Raw genomic sequence first — 17964 nt, forward strand, 5'->3', positions numbered from 1 at the left:
GAAAGGGAGAGATAGGGAGAGAGAAAGATGGAGAGAGAGTTGGCCTCACTGTCACTTCCCTTTTATGTGCCCCTAAAAACCCAAATATGACGAGTCAGCCAAACACAAACCCCAGCAGAGAGAGAGAATGAGAGAGAGAGAGAATGAGAGAGAGAGAGAAGGGGAAATGAGAGGGAAGAGTGAGGGTAGAGGGAAAACAGTCTCCAGTTCCTTCTGTTTTCAGCAGGAAAAAAAAAAAGAAAGAAAAATAAAAGCAACAAGCCTTTTCTTCGCGTTCTAAGAAAGCATAGACGCAAGACGGACCAGACTGTGGCAGTAAAAATAGCGTCGGAGTGACAGATTCGTTTGTGCGGTTTGGGGCACTTTTTTCTCCAAAACTTCATGTGAGCAAACGTGCAGGCCTATTTCTGAAGCGGCTGTAAGATCCCTGCTAAAATAAGAAAATAAGCTTTCAACACAGAGAGCCAAACAAACATGCTCTTACAAGCTTTTCTTACTACATATGGCTACAGAGCAAGGCCATCCTGACCAGCGCCACTGCCGTCCAACCGGTTTAAGACTAAATTGAAAAATGAACTGCAGTGGACCTCGCGTAATTCATTTTCCACACATTTTGCAGCTCGCTGAAAACACTTTGGAGTCCGTCCTTGCCTTCCATGTCCTCTTGTGGACATATTTCCAGTTTAATCTTTCTTGGCACGAGGTGAATGACTTCAGACTTTCCATTTCATGCAGCATTCTCTCCTCGGTGGCCTGGGACCTTTCGGATGCTTATGAGACACTTTTTCGTTGTTTTTTTTTTCACAATTGGCCCAAGGATGGATGGATGGATGTTGGAATACCAGTGCATTACTCTCTACAGATAGAGTCCAACTCATCAACACTGGGTCAGCCTTCACCTTGAGAGAACCCCCCCACACACACACTCACACACACACACACACATCCAGAGTAAACATGAACTACACACACACACACACACACACACACACACACACACACACACACACACTTAAAACACTCACAGAAACAACCGCATACTCAGTCATGGAGCACACATGAAATACACATCCTTGCATACTCACAGTCACACACACAAACCTACAAATACACACAGATACACACACACACACACACACACACACACACACACTGTATTGACACACCCATGCAATTTACACACATGTAGACCGCTGCTCCATATTTCATTCACTGGCTTGTATTGCAAATTGAACTGTTGCTGCCCTGTCAGTGGTGCTGGTGTCCCGTAAGTGTGACAGATGCAGCGGCGCTCGGTCCGCACCCTGCTGAGCCTCTGAGGCGGCCCGTTGGACGGGGACCGAGACGCTGAGACAGCTCACATGATTACAAAAGGCAGGATTCCTCTCTCTTTCTCTCTCTCTCTCTCTCTCTCTCTATCTCCTTATCTCTCTCTTTCTTTCTCTCTCTCTCTCTCTCTCTATCTCCTTATCTCTCTCACTCTTTCTCTCTCTCTCTCTCCATATCTCTCTCTCTCTCCCTGTTTTTCTCTCTCGCCCCCCTCGCTCTCTCCTTCCGTCTCTCCCGGATTGTCTCACGGGGCTACTATGCCCTGTTGAGTGATGGGTGCGCTGGGATATTTTGGGGGACGAGTCAATTTAGTCCTCCGCTCACTCATGTTGGCGGGCGTATGCAAAGCGATCCACCAGAGAGAGAGAGAGAGAGAGAGAGAGAGAGAGAGAGAGAGAGAGAGAGAGAGAGAGAGAGAGAGAGAGAGAGAGAGAGAGAGAGAGAGAGAGAGAGAGGGGGGGGGGGGGTAAAATAGAAGAAGAGGGAGGCACAAAAACAAAGCGAACCGAAAGCCCTCTAAGCCTTATCGCTCACAGGCTTTCACAACCAGTTGGGAAGAGGCCGCGTGAAAGAGGCCCAATAAGAGTCCTGACAGCTGGGGACTGCCCTGAACACAGAGCCTCTCTCTCTTACTTACTACACACACACACACACACACACACACACACACACACACACACACACACACAGCATCCCCAGAAGTAGCATACCCTCAGCACCCCTCCACACACATACAGTACACACACAGCATGTCACCTAATATTCAACCCCTCCCTACATGCACACACACACACACACACACACACACACACACACACACACACACACAACACCTAATAGGAACTAGGAGTCCATTAATAGAAGGATCAGTCTAAGTAAACATTCACCCGGTTGTTCCTAGCGAGGGGAAAAAAGGTGACAGGGAACGCTGGCTCACGGAAGTTGTGATATTCCGACGGATTGCCCTTGAGTTCCAGCTATTTCTGCGCCAGGGGGATCCTGTGTCAGTAATCCTGCAGGGATGAGGTCGCCGGATACAGCTCACGTCCTCCTCTGCTGCCCCCCTTCCACACACACACACACACACACACACACACACACACACACACACACAGACACACACACACACACACACCTACACACACACACACACACACACACACACACACCTACACACACACACACACACACACACACACACACACCTACACACACACACACACACACACAGACACACACACACACACACACACACACACACACACATACACACACACACACACACACACACGGGCACACACACACACCCATCATGCCCTAAACAGCTTAGATCAACCCAAGGCACTCAACCCAAGGAACTCAGTCAAAGTGGCAAAAGGTGCTGAATCCTCCAAATTGGAGGGCAAGAAATATAGAGGAACATGTAAACTTTTAACAAAATAATTCAGTTAAAGTATTATGACTTGTGAACAATTAATCAGCAAGACTGACTTACTGTGAGACTGACAAGCATATGTCAAATATCAACATGGTTAAACATAAACCATTGTTTACAGTTTTTTTCAACTGCTTACACACTAAATCTTTGCTTGTCACACAATTTTCTAAACATGTCCTCTAAACATCATAACCCGACACCAAATCTGCAAAACCATACACTAATTCTCAGTGTTTGACTCAGTTTTCAATTGACTAAAACACATTTTGCAAAACACCACACACAATTTTCTACCTAACACACAAAAATCTAACAGGAAGTAACTAGATTTCGTTCTTCAAACACAACCCATCAAAATGCCACACTAAATCACCAGTGCTTCACTCTTTCTCTTCACATGTGCAAACACTCTTTACTTTACTGAACACCATCCAATCATTGCCTTAGTATAGGTCTATGAATAGATATACTCTCTATATAGGTATAGACCCTTTCAATCTGCTCCTAGAGGATTTCCGGTTGAAATATTCAGAACCAATGCAGATACTTTAAAAATAGAGAAAATACAGCAATCGGACTTTAGCTTACAGTAATGTTCTACAAAAAGTTGACTTTATGTAAAATTTGTCTTTTTACTCTATTTTTGTTTGTCTCCATGTTACAGTACCATTACTGTACTCAATACATTTTTCTGTGCCTCCAGAAATGCCTTAGGAACGCTTACTGTAGAATTGTTTGTTTCTGCAGTTGAAAGGGTCTATAGGCCTATGAATACATACTGTACACGACCCCCCCCCCCCCCCCCCCACTTCCTCCACACACACACACACACACACACACACTTGTCTTTAGAAGAAGAAAAAAATCAGTGTTTTCAAAACTCCACGTACATCTGGTGGTCACTGTATTCTTCTTTGCTTTTTTTCTTGTTTGCTGTAAAATACTGTATTCACAACAGCAAATTACTTGGGAAAAATCACTATTTTTGGTTTCAATATTGCTTGCATTTTTACTGTGTATTTCAACTTCTCTTTGTTGATGCCGTAACTTTCACTCTTGTATGGAAATACATATAGAAAGCCTAAGACAGAAGAGCTTTAGGTTTTGAGCAACAGTGTGTACATGATGTATCCAAAATGTCATATTATGACAAAAGTGTTTGTAATGTGAGGCGAATGTTTGCTTTAAACATGTGTTTTTGACATTTTGAATGTTGTGTGTCATTTTGCTGGAGATTTGAGGCATTTTGCATTTTGTGTGAGCAGTTGTGGGTTTTGTGTGTGGAGTTTTGAAAAATATACACAGAGTTTTGAAAACGTGTGTAAACAATTGTAAAAAACTGTAATAGAAAATATATTTAAATAAAAAATACAGTGTGTGAGTGTGTGAAGTAACAGGTTCTGTAACATCATTTGAACATCATCTGAAGGTCCTGTAACATCATCTGATGTCTCCATTGGCTTTTAGTGAGATGCTGAACAAGTCGGAGTGGAGGAGCCTCAGAGCCAAACAGCCCAGCTGGAGGTCCAGTGGATTAGTTAAGTTACTTTATTTATTTATATAGCGCATTTAGCGCATTGGGGTGGGCAGCCGTGGCCTACTGGTTAGCGCTTCGGACTTGTAACCGGAGGGTTGCTGGTTCGAACCCCGACCAGTAGGCACGACTGAAGTGCCCTTGAGCAAGGCACCTAACCCCTAACTGCTCCCCGAGTTGTCCCGGCTGTCCCGGCTGTTGTTGCAGGCAGCTCACTGCGCTGGGATTAGTGTGTGCTTCACCTCACTGTGTGTTCACTGTGTGCTGAGTGTGTTTCACTAATTCACTTATTGGGATAAATGCAGAGACCAAATTTCCCTCACGGGATCAAAAGAGTATATATACTTATACTTATACTTTAAAACAACAACAGTTGACCCAAAGTGCTTCACAGGTAAGGCTAACTTACATAAAACAGAAGAGGGGGGATTGACAAATAAAATAAAATAAAATGAGGCAACTCACACACTTAGAGCTGAAACTTACAACGCGGGCAGCTTTGTCAACAAGTGCTTCGGAGAAACGTGAAACACAATGAACGCATGAAGATGTTGTGGTGCACCAGTCAAGGTTACGACCCTGGTGTGCATGTGTGTGTGTGTGTGAGTGTGTGCATGTGTATGCGAGTGTGTGTGCGTGTGCACACATGTGTGTGTGTGTGACTGAGGAGGGGCCGCCTCAGGTTTGCAAAAAAGCAAGTCTTTTAAAAAGGAGAAGCACGTCTGTGAGCTCACACGCGGGATGCCCCGCACAAACAGTCAAAGTGAAACTGCGCCAGGGCTTGTGCTTTTTGCGGTTTGGCCTTCTCTCTCTCTCCTCTGTGACCGAGGCGTCTGGCTTCCTGCGACTCAGTTCCTCTGCTAAATCTGTGACCGAAAGAGCATGTGTGTGTGGAGGGGGGGGGGGGGGGTGGCGGGGGGGGGGGGGGGGTGGCAGTGACCTCTGATTGCACTCCACCCTCATGCTTGCCTGCCTGCTTGTCTGCCTGGCTGCCTACTTGCGTTTGAACTCCAGCAGCCCCAGCGACATCGGTGTTTCCGTGAGAGGCTTGGTCACTGAGGCCTCCCGTCTGAAGTGCAACAGGGATAGTGACGCTCTGAGGAGGGACGGGCTGCGGTCGTGTGGGTGTGTTTACGCCTGAGGTTGAACGCGCATTGATTCTGCCACCACCGCCACCCCACCTACACGGCAACATCAGCCACTGTGCATAACATCGAGACACACTTTCCTATTCGTGCAGTCTCTAACAGACCTGCTCACTCACTCACTCACTCATTCATTCACTCACTCACTCTCTGCCTCTGCCCCACATTCACTCACTCACTCACTCACTCACTTTCTCACTCACTCACTCACTGACTCACAGACACTCATACAGATTCACTTTCTAGGCCTAATTCACTCATTCACTTATACATTCACTTTATCTCTCTCACTCACTCACTCACTCACACACATTCACTTTCTCACTCACTTCCTAGGCCTAATTCACTCATTCACTTATACATTCACTTTATCACTCTCACTCACTCACTCACTCACTCACTCACTCACTCACTCATTCACTCACACACATTCACTTTCTCACTTACTTTCTAGGCCTAATTCACTCATTTACTTATACATTCACTCATTCACTCATTCACTCACTCACTCACTCACTCACTCACTTACTCACTGTTTCACTGGCACACTCTCCCTCCCTGGCTCCCTCCTTCCCTCACTTCACCTGCTTGCTCTCTAGTTCACATCCCTCCTTTCTCTCTGGCCCTTCTCCATTCTCTCCATATCGTTTCTCTTGGCTGCAAGACCTATGCACTCACGCGGTCGCTCCCTCGTTTACATGCAGGAGCACTCAGACGATCTCTCACCCGCCCACTCGTGAGTTTACTCTTTCTCTCTTCCTCCTCTCTCCTTTTCCTTTCCCTCTCTCTCTCTCTCTCTCTCTCTTTCTCTCTCTATCTCTCTCTCTCTCTTTCTCTCTCTATCTCTCGCACACATTTCTATAGCTAACTAACTGGCACTTCAGAGACCACATGAAGGCATCATTCAAGCCCGCTCTTCAGTGTCTAAAAAGCCATTTGACTCAATATATCTATAGAAGCCTCCATGGTTCCTCCCTCTCTCTCTCTCTCTCTCTCTCTCTCTCACACACACACACACACACACACACACACACACACACACACACACACACACACACACACCAAAGTCCTACGTGAGCTCCGAGGCAGCTGAGGGAAGGTAGAGGAGTTATAGAGATATCTATTCCGGCTGGCGCTCTGACTCCATGTTGATCTGTGTGATCATGGCCATAAACAGTAGCGGAAGGGTGGGAGGTGTCCACACACACACACACTCGCACACACACACACACACACACACTCACGTGCACACACACACACACACACACTCGCGCGCACACACACACACACATACACACACACGCACATGTCCGTACATAATGACACGCTGACTCACACCTGCACACAACTACAGTAGATACACCCTTTCACACATGCAGGCGCACCTACAAAGTGTGTTACAAGCACACATACATACACACACACACACAATAAGCAACCTCTTCACTGTGGTGGGCTGTATCCAAAAACAGACAGCGATGACCCCTAGCAGTGCACCAACCCCCAACCCCTTCCGCCACCAGCCCCCCTGTACTAAAGAGCAGTGGTCTCAGAGGCTGTGCTTTAAAATAGACCTGACACAAAAACCTCAATTGCACCGGGGGGGTTGCAGGCAGGCAGGCAGACAGGCGAGGGGGGTGGGGGGGGCTTGGAGGTGGAGGTGGAGGGGGTGGGGTTGGTGGTGGTGGGGTCGGAAAAGGTGCCGCCGCTGTGGCAACGGGGAGATTGATCACTGCGGCGAGGCCTCAGTGGGAAAGCCGGCGTTCCGTTCCAGGAGTTCGGGGCGAGAGAGAGAGAGGCGACCTCTCTCTCCGAGATCCGAGATCAATAAAGAATGTGCACTCACTGACACTGCTCTTACTCCATTTATTTACTCCTTCCTTTCAAGCATGGACAGAGAGAGAGAGAGAGAAGAGAGAGTGAGAGGAGAAAAGAGAAAGGGAGAATTGAAGAATAATTAAGAGAGTGGATGAGGTGGAGGTGTAGAGTGGAGGGAAAGGCGGGGGCGGGGGGGGGGGGAGGCAACGACATGTCACCTTTGTCTCTAGCCGACATTCCTCTCATCGGTAGTAAAAGCTTTAGCTTTCTTTGCACAGCCTGACAGAAAAGCATAGGCTACAAAGAGGATTTTCTCTCTCACTAAAAATGAAAAAAAAGCAAGCAAATCTCTCACTCCCATTGATCGCAACCACTGATAGTCTTAAAGATGTGAAAACTGTATGTGCTTTCTAATTTAGTATCTGACAGCAATATATCACTTTTGGCTACTACATAAAACGCTAATGACGTACTGCAGGTTGACGTATACAAGATAATAACATTGCCATTACCACTCCCATAATGGCCACACGCGCGCAGGGCAGAGAGAGTCAGTCTATGGCAGGCCTCCCGGGGTGATTAATACCCAGATCAAAGCTGTCCCATTAACTCCATGTCGTTAATCAATCTTCACTAAATTCTGCCCGCTGACATCGCTCATGTCAATGTCATTAGGTCGGTGAAGCTTTGACAGCCGGAGCTTGTTGTCACGGATGTGAAACATCCACAGTGGCTCCATCGACTGCGTTAGAGCAAGGCTGTGTCATCTGCTATTGAGTTAGGGACTTGGTTTGTTGTCTGTTTTTTTTAGCGTTCTTTTTTTTCCCTCTTTTTCATTTCCCTGTCATGTGTTTCACAATAGCTCGAGCCCTATTTTCTGCACGTGGAAAAGGAAGTGCTAATTGTTTTCCTCCTCTCCACCTGATGTGGCGTAAGCATTAGGTCCAGCTGGGGGACAGCCCGGTTCTGAGCGTGTGCACTGTCCGTCCGAGAACAAACAGGTGGGTGTGTCACAGCGCACAAGCGGGCACGTCACTAGGAAACTCAAATCTCCACCGTTCGCTGGGCAGTCACGTTGGCCGGGATCTGTGGCCTCACTTGATTGACAAGCAAAACAAACGAACCTGCTGCCAACGTGAGTAGGAGAAAGAAGAGGAGGAGGAGGAGGAGGAGGAGGAGGAGCGCGGTTCTCTCCCAGCTTTGGGTGGATGCTGCAGCTGCTCTTTGCCTTTGAAGGAAGAACAAATCCGTTTAAAGGTGGCCAGTGCTAAATTTTTCAGGAACCATCTGCCTACCCAGACCAGCTGTCAAATAAAAAGGTATAAAACTACTCCACAGAAGACACCACACACACACACACACTCTCTCTCTCTCTTACACACAAGCTCTCTCTAGTCTGTCTCTCGCACACACACACACACACACACACACACACACACACACACACACACACACACACACACACACACACACACATATTGTACACACAAACAGCAGCAGGTTTTGTATAAACAAACAAGAGCTGTAAACTAAATCCATAATATTAAGCAAGCGAATGGGAAAGTAATTAGTATTATTACTGTAACCCTGGAAGTGAATTATAGACTGTAATTAAATCATGTATCCTAGTAGTGCGCTAAAATATAAACTCATTATCTGATTCAGTGCTGACATTTTGACACATGGGGGATTTATGACACTGCAAGTAGCACCGAGGCTACAAGCTCTCTCTTCTCCAAATCAATTATTCTCAGTGCAATAGACTTCTACTGGGGCTTACCCTCTGTTTCGTCTAAACAGACTCAAATTAAATAGATTCATTCATTTCCCGTTTAAACAAATATAGGGGTGGGCTGGAGAGAGGGAGGGGGGGGGGATTAAATTATTGGCATATTTCAGATGTGTCTGAACGAGGCTCATAGCTCATAACCTGAGCAGAGGCAAGGCTAAGGAAGCATGTGCTTGTGTATGTGTGTGTGTGTATGTGTGTGTGTGTGTCTGTGTGTGTGTGTGTGTGTGTGTGTGTGTGTGTGTGTGTGTGTGTGTGTGTGTGTGTGTGTGTGTGTGTGTGTGTGTGTGTGTGTGTGTGTGTGTGTGTGTATGTCATGTGTGCGTGTGTGTATGTGATGTGTGCATGTGTGTGAATGTGTGTGTGTGTGTGTGTGTGTGTGAGAGAGAGAGAGTATGTGCATGTGTACAATGTGTGTGTGTGTGTGTGTGTGTGAGAGAGAGAGAGAGAGAGAGAGAGAGAGAGAGAGAGAGAGGGAGGGTGGAGGTCAGGAGTGGCAGAGAAGGAGTGCATTATCATCAGCACAATAACCCACTCCTCAGTCTCCAGGGGCCTGTCACTTCCTGCAGCCCTTAATGGCCAGCTCCTTTAAGCAGCCTCCCTGCCACATCCTCCCCCTAGCCTATCTCTCTCTCTCTCTCTCTCTCTCTCTCTCTCTCTCTCTCTCTCCCTCTCTATCTCTCTCTCTCTCTCTCTCTCTCTCTCTCTCTCTCTCTTGCATTCACTCACTCACTTACTCACTCACTCACTCACACTCAGACACACAAACACGGAAACACACGCACACACACATGTACACATGCATACTTGTAGACACATACACTGACATATAAACACATACACAGTCACACACACATTGATACACATACATGTACAATCATATAGGGTCTCCTTCAGTGTACCCCTGCCCCACATGCTTACAAAAACATACGTACACACAGTAGGTTGGACGATGAAGTCGGGTGGGGGGTTGGGGTTGTCCAGGCAGGTATTGTTATTTTAGGCAGCAGCAGTAGCAGCAGTAGCAGGGCCAATCGCCCGAAGCAGTAGCGGCACTGGAGCTGGTGACCCAGAACCAGGACGTGAATGCCCCCCCCCCCCCCCCCCCTCCTGCTGACGAAGTGGGGGCCGGTCTGGTCCTCCCCGGCGTCTCTGTGAGCCACCCAGAGCTCCCCCATGCCCCCAAGGTTCCAATTGATTCCACATGTTGTTTGCGTAGCTTCCCTAAGCGCTTGACCTTAGACTGGAATCAAAGTTCACGCTGACCGGAGCAGTGGTAGCCAGCTGAAAAAGGCTCTAGTTTGGGGGGCATTGTGTAGACACGTGTGTGTATTTGTGTACGTGAGTGAGTGAGTGTGTGTGTGTGTGTGTGTGTGTGTGTGTGTGGTGTGTGTGTGTGTGTGTGTGTGTGTGTGTGTGCGTGCAAGTGTGTGTGTGTGTGTGTGTGTGTGTGTGTGTGTTTGGAGGGTGGAAGACAAGTTGACGGTGGCGCTGGTGTGGTTTCTGTATAGTTTGGATAAGGCGGGCGCTAGTTACCTGAGCCACAGGGCGCGGTGTAAATCATGCAGGTTAGTGACATGGCCCTGACAGAAACCACAGAATCTTCTTTTCTTGTTGTCATGACAAAGAACAGACCTCTAAAAGTAATGTTTGTTTTGCAATGTTAAGCCAACACCTCGATGGGGTAAGAAAGAAGTCAGGGAGGGAAAGGCTTCAAAACAGAAGTCTGCTCAAGCGTTGGAGATAAGGGGCCATTTGAGACTGATTACTCAATACCCAAGCAGCTAACGCTCGTGCTTCCCCCCACAGTTATTCTTCCACACACTCAAACACACACACACACACACACACGACTGGCCTCTGTGAATGCACACAGGTGACAGGGCCCAAGGTGTGTGTATGGGGGGAAAAAAGGGTTGAAAAATCAAAGCGCAGAGCACCGTAATAACAGAGTGCGGTCTAATGACACAGAGGAAGATGGTGGCAGTTAAAGGGTGATCAGTCCGCCTCTAAGTGCGAGCTGTGGACTTCTACATCCTGTGCAGAGAAATGCGAGTTTGCACAATCCTCTCTATCTCTCTCTCTCTCTCTCTCTCTCTCTATCTCTCTCTCTCTCTCTTGCTATCTCTTTCTTGGGTGTAGTACACATACACATACACACACAGATAGACCCACACATAAAAACACAAACACACACACACATACACACACTGACAGTCTCTCCAGCACACACATTAAACACAGCTTTGGTAAACAAGCCTGGGCTGGACTGCGTAAGGGGTCAAGGGTTGAACACACCAGAGGACATGCCAGAGAACATTTTGTCAACTTAGCAAATGTCCAAATAAGCACAGGGCAAGCAGGGTGGTGACGGACATCCCCCCCCCCCTACCACGGCCCCCACCAACCCCAGCCTCATCAGCAACCCCACTCCGATCAACACCCCCACCCTCAGGGCCCAGAACTCACCCCAACCCCAGCCTCATCAGCAACCCCACTCCGATCAACACCCCCACCCTCAGGGCCCAGAACTCAGTCCAACCCCAGCCTCATCAGCAACCCCACTCCGATCAACACCCCCACCCTCAGGGCCCAGAACTCACCCCGAGACCTTTGACACCCAGTCATCTACAATACAGAACAGCTCGTCATCGTCGGCACCGCGCGAGCACCGCGCTGCCATTTCTATATTGGTGATGGTGATGGTGATGATGATGATGAAGATGACACAGGAGATAACAATGGCGATTTCAGCCGTGCCGAAGCTGTTTTTCTGATGTTCTGTGTCACGACGCATCCAGAGTGGGGGAATGTCTAAAGATAAGGGACTGGCGTTCGCTATACTCCCAATAAATCAATCATTTAAAAGCATTGTGTCAACACTTGCACAGGGGCTACCTAACATCCTTTTATTGTGCATTTATTACACTGTCACTGCTTTAGTCAGAGGCTTTTCAATTACATTTTTGTATTAAAAAAAAACTTCCAAAGGGAAAATTATGTGACTAAGCCTAACAATATGATCTATAATTAATGAGGAACATGGACAAAGCTCTTGGGAAAGCTGCAGATAAAACTGATTTTTTTTCTCTCAGTCATGAATAGATTTATGCTACGTTTACACGTGGCCGGCTATTTTCATTAACGGACATTTCACCCTCTCCGTTTTCAAAAAATAACATCGTGCACACCTGTCAGTTTTCAGAAAAGTTTTCCTTTACACTAACCCGGGTATATGCCTTCAAGAGCATGCCAAACCTGTACGTGGCAGTGTAAGAAGAAGCTCAAGCCCATGTTAGCCAATTAGAATCAACAACAGCAACGAATCACTTCCTCTTTCTCTTTTGAACTGACTAAAAATCTCCGCCTCATCACATAAATCTCTGTACCTATTTAGACGCAAACAAACAAACAGAGTTTTCCCAAAAAAACGATCAGCCCGGAGTTTTTTAAAACTCCGTTTGCAGGGGGATAAAACCTCCGTTTGCGTCTAAATGACAGGGTCAAACGCAGAAAATCATCACCAGTTGTATCGTTTTCGTTGTCGTCTAAACAGGGCCTTAGCTTCCTATCACTGTCTCTGCTGAAAAATAACATGAACAGGTAAATCCATTCAACTGCAGACCCATAATGACTGCTGAATCTGTTTGTTTTTGTAAGCTCATGTTTTATGACTGACCAGACTCACACACAAGTCATGTGTGTAAGTGTGTGTGTGTGTGTGTGTGTGTGTGTGTGTGTGTGTGTGTGTGTGTGTGTGTGTGTGTGTGTGTGTGTGTGTGTTTGAGTGACTGTGTGACTGCATCTGTGTGTGTCACCCATGGACAACTCCTGTGGCCCGATGAAAGGCTGTTGACTTGACAGCAGCAGAGGAGCCCAGTGGCGCTGAGGGCCCGTCGGTGGCCAGAGGCCATGCCCAACACAGATGGGGCCGCTCCCCACACTCCCACAATGCCCCTTGCCTTTGGCCCTGCCCCACAGCGTGCTCAAGTCTCGGGAAAATAACCACACACACACATACGCTCTCTCTCTCTCTCTCTCTCTCTCTCTCTCTCTCACACACACACACACACACACACACACACACACACACTCACATGCTTTTCAGGGACATGGCCAGCTGCTCCCAGCCCTATTCGACCCAGCCAGGCCCAGTCCACCTCTCAGACAGCGCCCATCAATTATTGAAAAGCGGCCCTGGCCCACCTGTGCGGCTGGCCGCTACCTGTGTGTGTGTGTGTGTGTGTGTGTGTGTGTGTGTGTGTGTGTGTGTGTGTGTGTGTGTGTGTGTGTGCACTCAGCGTTAACCTTGAAAACGTCCATGCCCTCACACCCAGCCCTCACACCATTTCCACAAGTGGCCATAGGAACAGGGCTTTCATAACGGTGGGAGAGGCCAGCAGGCGCTCTTTAATGGCCTCCACTGAAGCCTCCCGATGAGGCAATAGCCCTGCCTTGTGTGATTGGCTACCCGCATCGAGCCCTCTACCTGCTTGATTGTTATCTGGAAGCCTAGAACAAAATCCCCCACTGCCTACATCTCACCCCCCCAAATACAGCTCGGGTGGCAGGCAGGGCAAGGCAGCGCAACAGCAGAGGGAAGGAATTGTTTCTCCCCCCCCCCAGTCTTTTTTCCGTTTCTTTCTTTCCTAAGGATCAATACACTATTACATTTAATAACAGCACTAAATTCATACGATTGCAATGGCTTTCGCCAGAGCTGTCTAACATATGGCACTTTAGGACCCTTTTTTCCTTTAATATGTAATAAAACAAGAATTTCTTTAAACCTAAGTGAGTAGCATAGGCCATATGTGGTACATACAGTCAGAGCATGTAAAAGCCCTGGTGCATTTAATACCAAGATCCACATGCCAAGACATTCCTCAGCGTGTATTATTCCCCCCCCCCCCCCCCCCCAAAAAAAGGGCTGCAGAGGAAGAGGGGGGTCTGTTCAGTCTTAAACACATTCAGAGTGAAAGTTAAACAGGACCTAATCTCCCTGGACTGAATACCCTTGAGCTGCAGGGGGTCGGCTCAGACCCTGGCTGTCACACAGTTAAAGGCAAAGGGTCTTGCCTTGGCACAGGGTAGAGTCGCCGAGGTCAGGACACACTTTCCATGTCACACACACTCACCCACCCCTCCTCACACACATAGTACACACACACACACACACACACACACACACACACATGCAGAGAGAGACATGCACATACACCTCTACATCATATACTGTGGTAGGCCATATAGTCTCTCCCACACACTTTAATGCTACCCCCCCCCCCCCCACACACACACACACACACACACACACCACCACCACCAGCCTTGGACATACACCCACACACACAGACGTCTACACTCCCCTTACTCCCTACATACAAATGCCATTGCTGTCAGCTTCGTCCAGGTCCACTTTAATTGAAAATAACAGCCACGGTCCAGCCCCTCGCCAGAGCGCTGCGCTGGGCTGCGAGTGACAGCCACCCATCAATACCAATGACTATTCCACTGGAAGTGCGAGCGGCGCAGATGACACCCAAGACACCACCCATGCAACACCCGCCCCCACCTCCACCCCCACGCCTCCCACCCCCTGGTGTCCTTCCCGAGCCACCGGAGCCTCCAAATATTTAACCCGTTGCGCGCAGCTCAGAGAGCGGTCTAATAAACCGCTCTTCCGGTACGACGGAGCATATTACTTGCAGAGGCGCAGACACTGAATACACGTTCGCGTAAACTCGCTCAAAAGACACAACCAGACCCATATGCCAATGATAAAACTTTTTTTCAGTGACACTGCGTGATGAACAGTAGCTCCTTGCACGCCTGCCCTCTTTCACTCTTTCAGCTCAAAGCGCACCTCACTGACAGACTGTCAATATTTAATTGAGAAAAATGGACTTAAGCCGGCCAACAGAGACAAGTTGATGAAACATGCGGTACAAAAAAGCCGTTGCATTATAGGCCTAAATCACAGGGTTTGTTACTAATGGTTTATGTGGTATGCATACAGAACGTTTATAAAATCCTCAGCTCAGAAGCGTAGGCTACAACAAAAGTCCGTTATTGCTGTTTCAGTGTTAAGAACTAACGCGGAGAAACGGAAAACAACTGTCACGATTTCTAAGACCACCTTATCTCACTGACGCGCAGCCGTGAGGACCACCGTATGACTTGTCATCTGGTTTGACACTACAATGACAGCTGAACGAGATGCACAATTGGAATAGACTCACCGACAAACACTCACAAAACACACAAACAAAACAGGAAACACGGCAGAGCAAACCATACAGACCTTGTCAGAAGCTGCAGAGCGGTAAACTGTTTTCCTTATACAGTCCGCTCTCTCTCTCTCTCGCTCTCTCTCTCTCCTGCGCGCGCTCGTTTTCGCTCCCTCTCTCTCTCGCGCTCTCTGACTCCCTCCCTCTATGCCGCTCAGCTGCTCCTCGCAGTTCGCAGGAAATGAATGAGGGCTCACAGAGAACTGTTGTACTTGCAAATGACTTACCACAGTCACATGATCCACTAAATGTAGGGTGGGCCAGTGGGTGGAGGCTTCATAAGCAAGAGAAGACAATATACTCTAAGCTTTAACAGCATGCATCGAATTACACGGGGCCCCTTGCGGGAGGTTTCCGACATGTCTGCTTCAAGCTCTCCGAGCTGCGCCTAGGGTACACAGTGTGTGAGCGGTACCTCCCGGTTTAAAGGGGTAGAGGGAACAAGAGGGGGAAAGAGGGTGAGAGAGAAAGGGAGAGAGTGAAACCACAAGCCAGGGTGGGAAATCAGTAGCCTACTGTCCATCTACTACAGCAGTAGGCTATCTAAACAAAGTGTCTCATTCTGTTTATATGACACCCATATTTAAATTCAGTGAACCTGATACATTATATAATTAGCATTTGAAATATGTAATGTATCTGATATGTTTTTAATAAAACGCAAGATCTAATTCATATGGAAGAGATACCATATATCATACATGCACCAATATAAGAGAGGAAACGTGATGATGACAAGACTCCACCAAAGTCCCCATAGAATCCTAATTAATGTATGGGAAGCAAGGGCTAATTTGCATTCCTGATAGACCTTGCTCTATCAAGAGTTGGGGGTGGGGGGGGGGGGGGTTGCCTCCGTGAGAAGCACCATCTACTGCTTAACCACAACATTATAGCTTTATACCTAGCTGCCCACCTCCAAATAATCATATACATCAGCATCTTTCAATGTCATTATTGACATTGGCATGGTCATAGAGATACTCCATGGACTATGTTCCATGTATTATTCCTGGTGTTTGTAGACACTGTGAGTGAGAGATTAGGAGCCTACTGTATGTTATTTGTAGGATGAGTGTTGGCTACAAGTGATGGCTTGGTAAGTGCTGTATGCAAGGGGAAGACTGTGCACTGGTGATCTTAGATGACCTATTGAGTAGTGATTCATGGTTTCTTGAAGAAAAAACAGAAGAAGTACCTTTCAATATGATATCAAAATGTGTGTGTGAGTGTGTGTGCATGGGATCGCTCTCAACTGACGGCTGCGCATCATGGATTACAGCCACGCCATTCTACGGTGGCGTGGAGACGGGGGGGGGGGGGGGGGTGAACCGGGCGTCACTCCCAGGAGCACAATGAGCCAGCCGTGTCGTGTACACGCTGAGGACCTTCTTCAGGGCGATTATCCCCCCTCTGAAAATGTGCTCGGGAAAAATGGTCTACAGTGCAGGCTACAGCTGCAGCCACCATTGAGAACAAGGCGAGCAATTTCAGCAAAATAATGACATCTCCAAAAGCACTAGTGCTACTGCTGGAACTGCTCTCTCTCTCTTTTTCTCTATTTCTCTTTATTTCTTTCTCTCTCTCTCTCTCTCTCAGTCTGGCTCACAAAGAGTCTTGGCATGTCTTGTATAGAGCTAGGGAGGCAGAGCTGGAATCAGGCTTATGGGGGGGTGGAGGGGGCGGGTAGGGAGAAAGGGAGGCGAAGAGTGGAGAGGGAGGAGGGGAGGGGAGAAGAGAGGAGAGGAGAAGAGGGGAGGGGAGGGGAGGAGGTGGGGGGGAGCACATGGACTGGTGCCAAGGAGCTCGGCCTCTTCCTGGCTCCCCAGCAGAGCTTATGAAAGACCACAGCGTCGAAGGCCCCTCCTGAGGCAACTCTGACACATTTCCTACGCTCGGTAGAAGAGGCAAAAAGACTGAAAGAGAGAGAGAGAGAGAAAGAGGGAGTGTGTGTGGAAGAAAGACAACCTGAGAGCTAGACAGATGTGGGGGGGGGCATTTACACCTCTGCAATCACCCGTTCATCATCATACTGAAACAGTACCTGTCTGTTTGGACAACGATCCACAGGTTGAATTCTAATGAACAGAGCTTTTAGTCACAGATTTGTATCCAGTTGCTTCAAGCCTCTGAAAATGTGCAGTTATAAACCCTAGACTGTCTCTGTATAACATTATTGTCAACACATTACAAGTGCACACATAACAAAACTGGTGCAGTATTGCATATGCTAAATATTTCTTTGAATGATTTGCCAGGACTATCTGAACAACAGTAGTATGTGGAAATGTGTGAACATCTTGCAATACTTTCATTTCATTTGAGTTGTCCTTATTTACTTACCTTACTTCCTGACTTACTGCACGCTTTCTGAATGGTCTTTTGACAGTCTACTGAGCCTACATGTCAAAGATACTTGCATTTTATTTATATGCTCATTTGTAAAGAACTTTTAATTGAAATGTTTGTAATAACAATTTGTATGAATTGTGCAATTAAAATAAACTTTCTTTGTCTGTCCTTGCCTTGATATTTCCATTGCAAACTAGCATGATAACCTTGCTTGCCAAATCCAACCAATTTTGTCCGGTGATATTTATTCAGTGGAAAATTCAGCCTAA

General features: G+C 47.5%; 1 protein-coding gene across 1 annotated transcript in view; it reads right to left on the minus strand.

Moving 5' to 3' along the window:
• The window catches only part of klf12b (Kruppel like factor 12b), a 53477-nt gene extending 38030 nt beyond the window's left edge, over positions 1-15447 (minus strand). The window contains exon 1 of the mRNA XM_076263400.1: positions 15358-15447. The gene's annotated coding sequence lies outside the window, so the exon portion shown is untranslated. The remainder of the gene's footprint in view (positions 1-15357) is intronic.
• Between the last annotated feature and the right edge of the window lie 2517 nt (positions 15448-17964).

The sequence above is a fragment of the Alosa pseudoharengus genome, unplaced genomic scaffold, assembly GCF_046254945.1.
Source record: "Alosa pseudoharengus isolate Yale_2024_CS ecotype anadromous, Long Island Sound unplaced genomic scaffold, YU_APseudo_1.1 YU_APseudo_1.1_scf_3, whole genome shotgun sequence".
NCBI classification, from domain to species: domain Eukaryota; kingdom Metazoa; phylum Chordata; class Actinopteri; order Clupeiformes; family Clupeidae; genus Alosa; species Alosa pseudoharengus.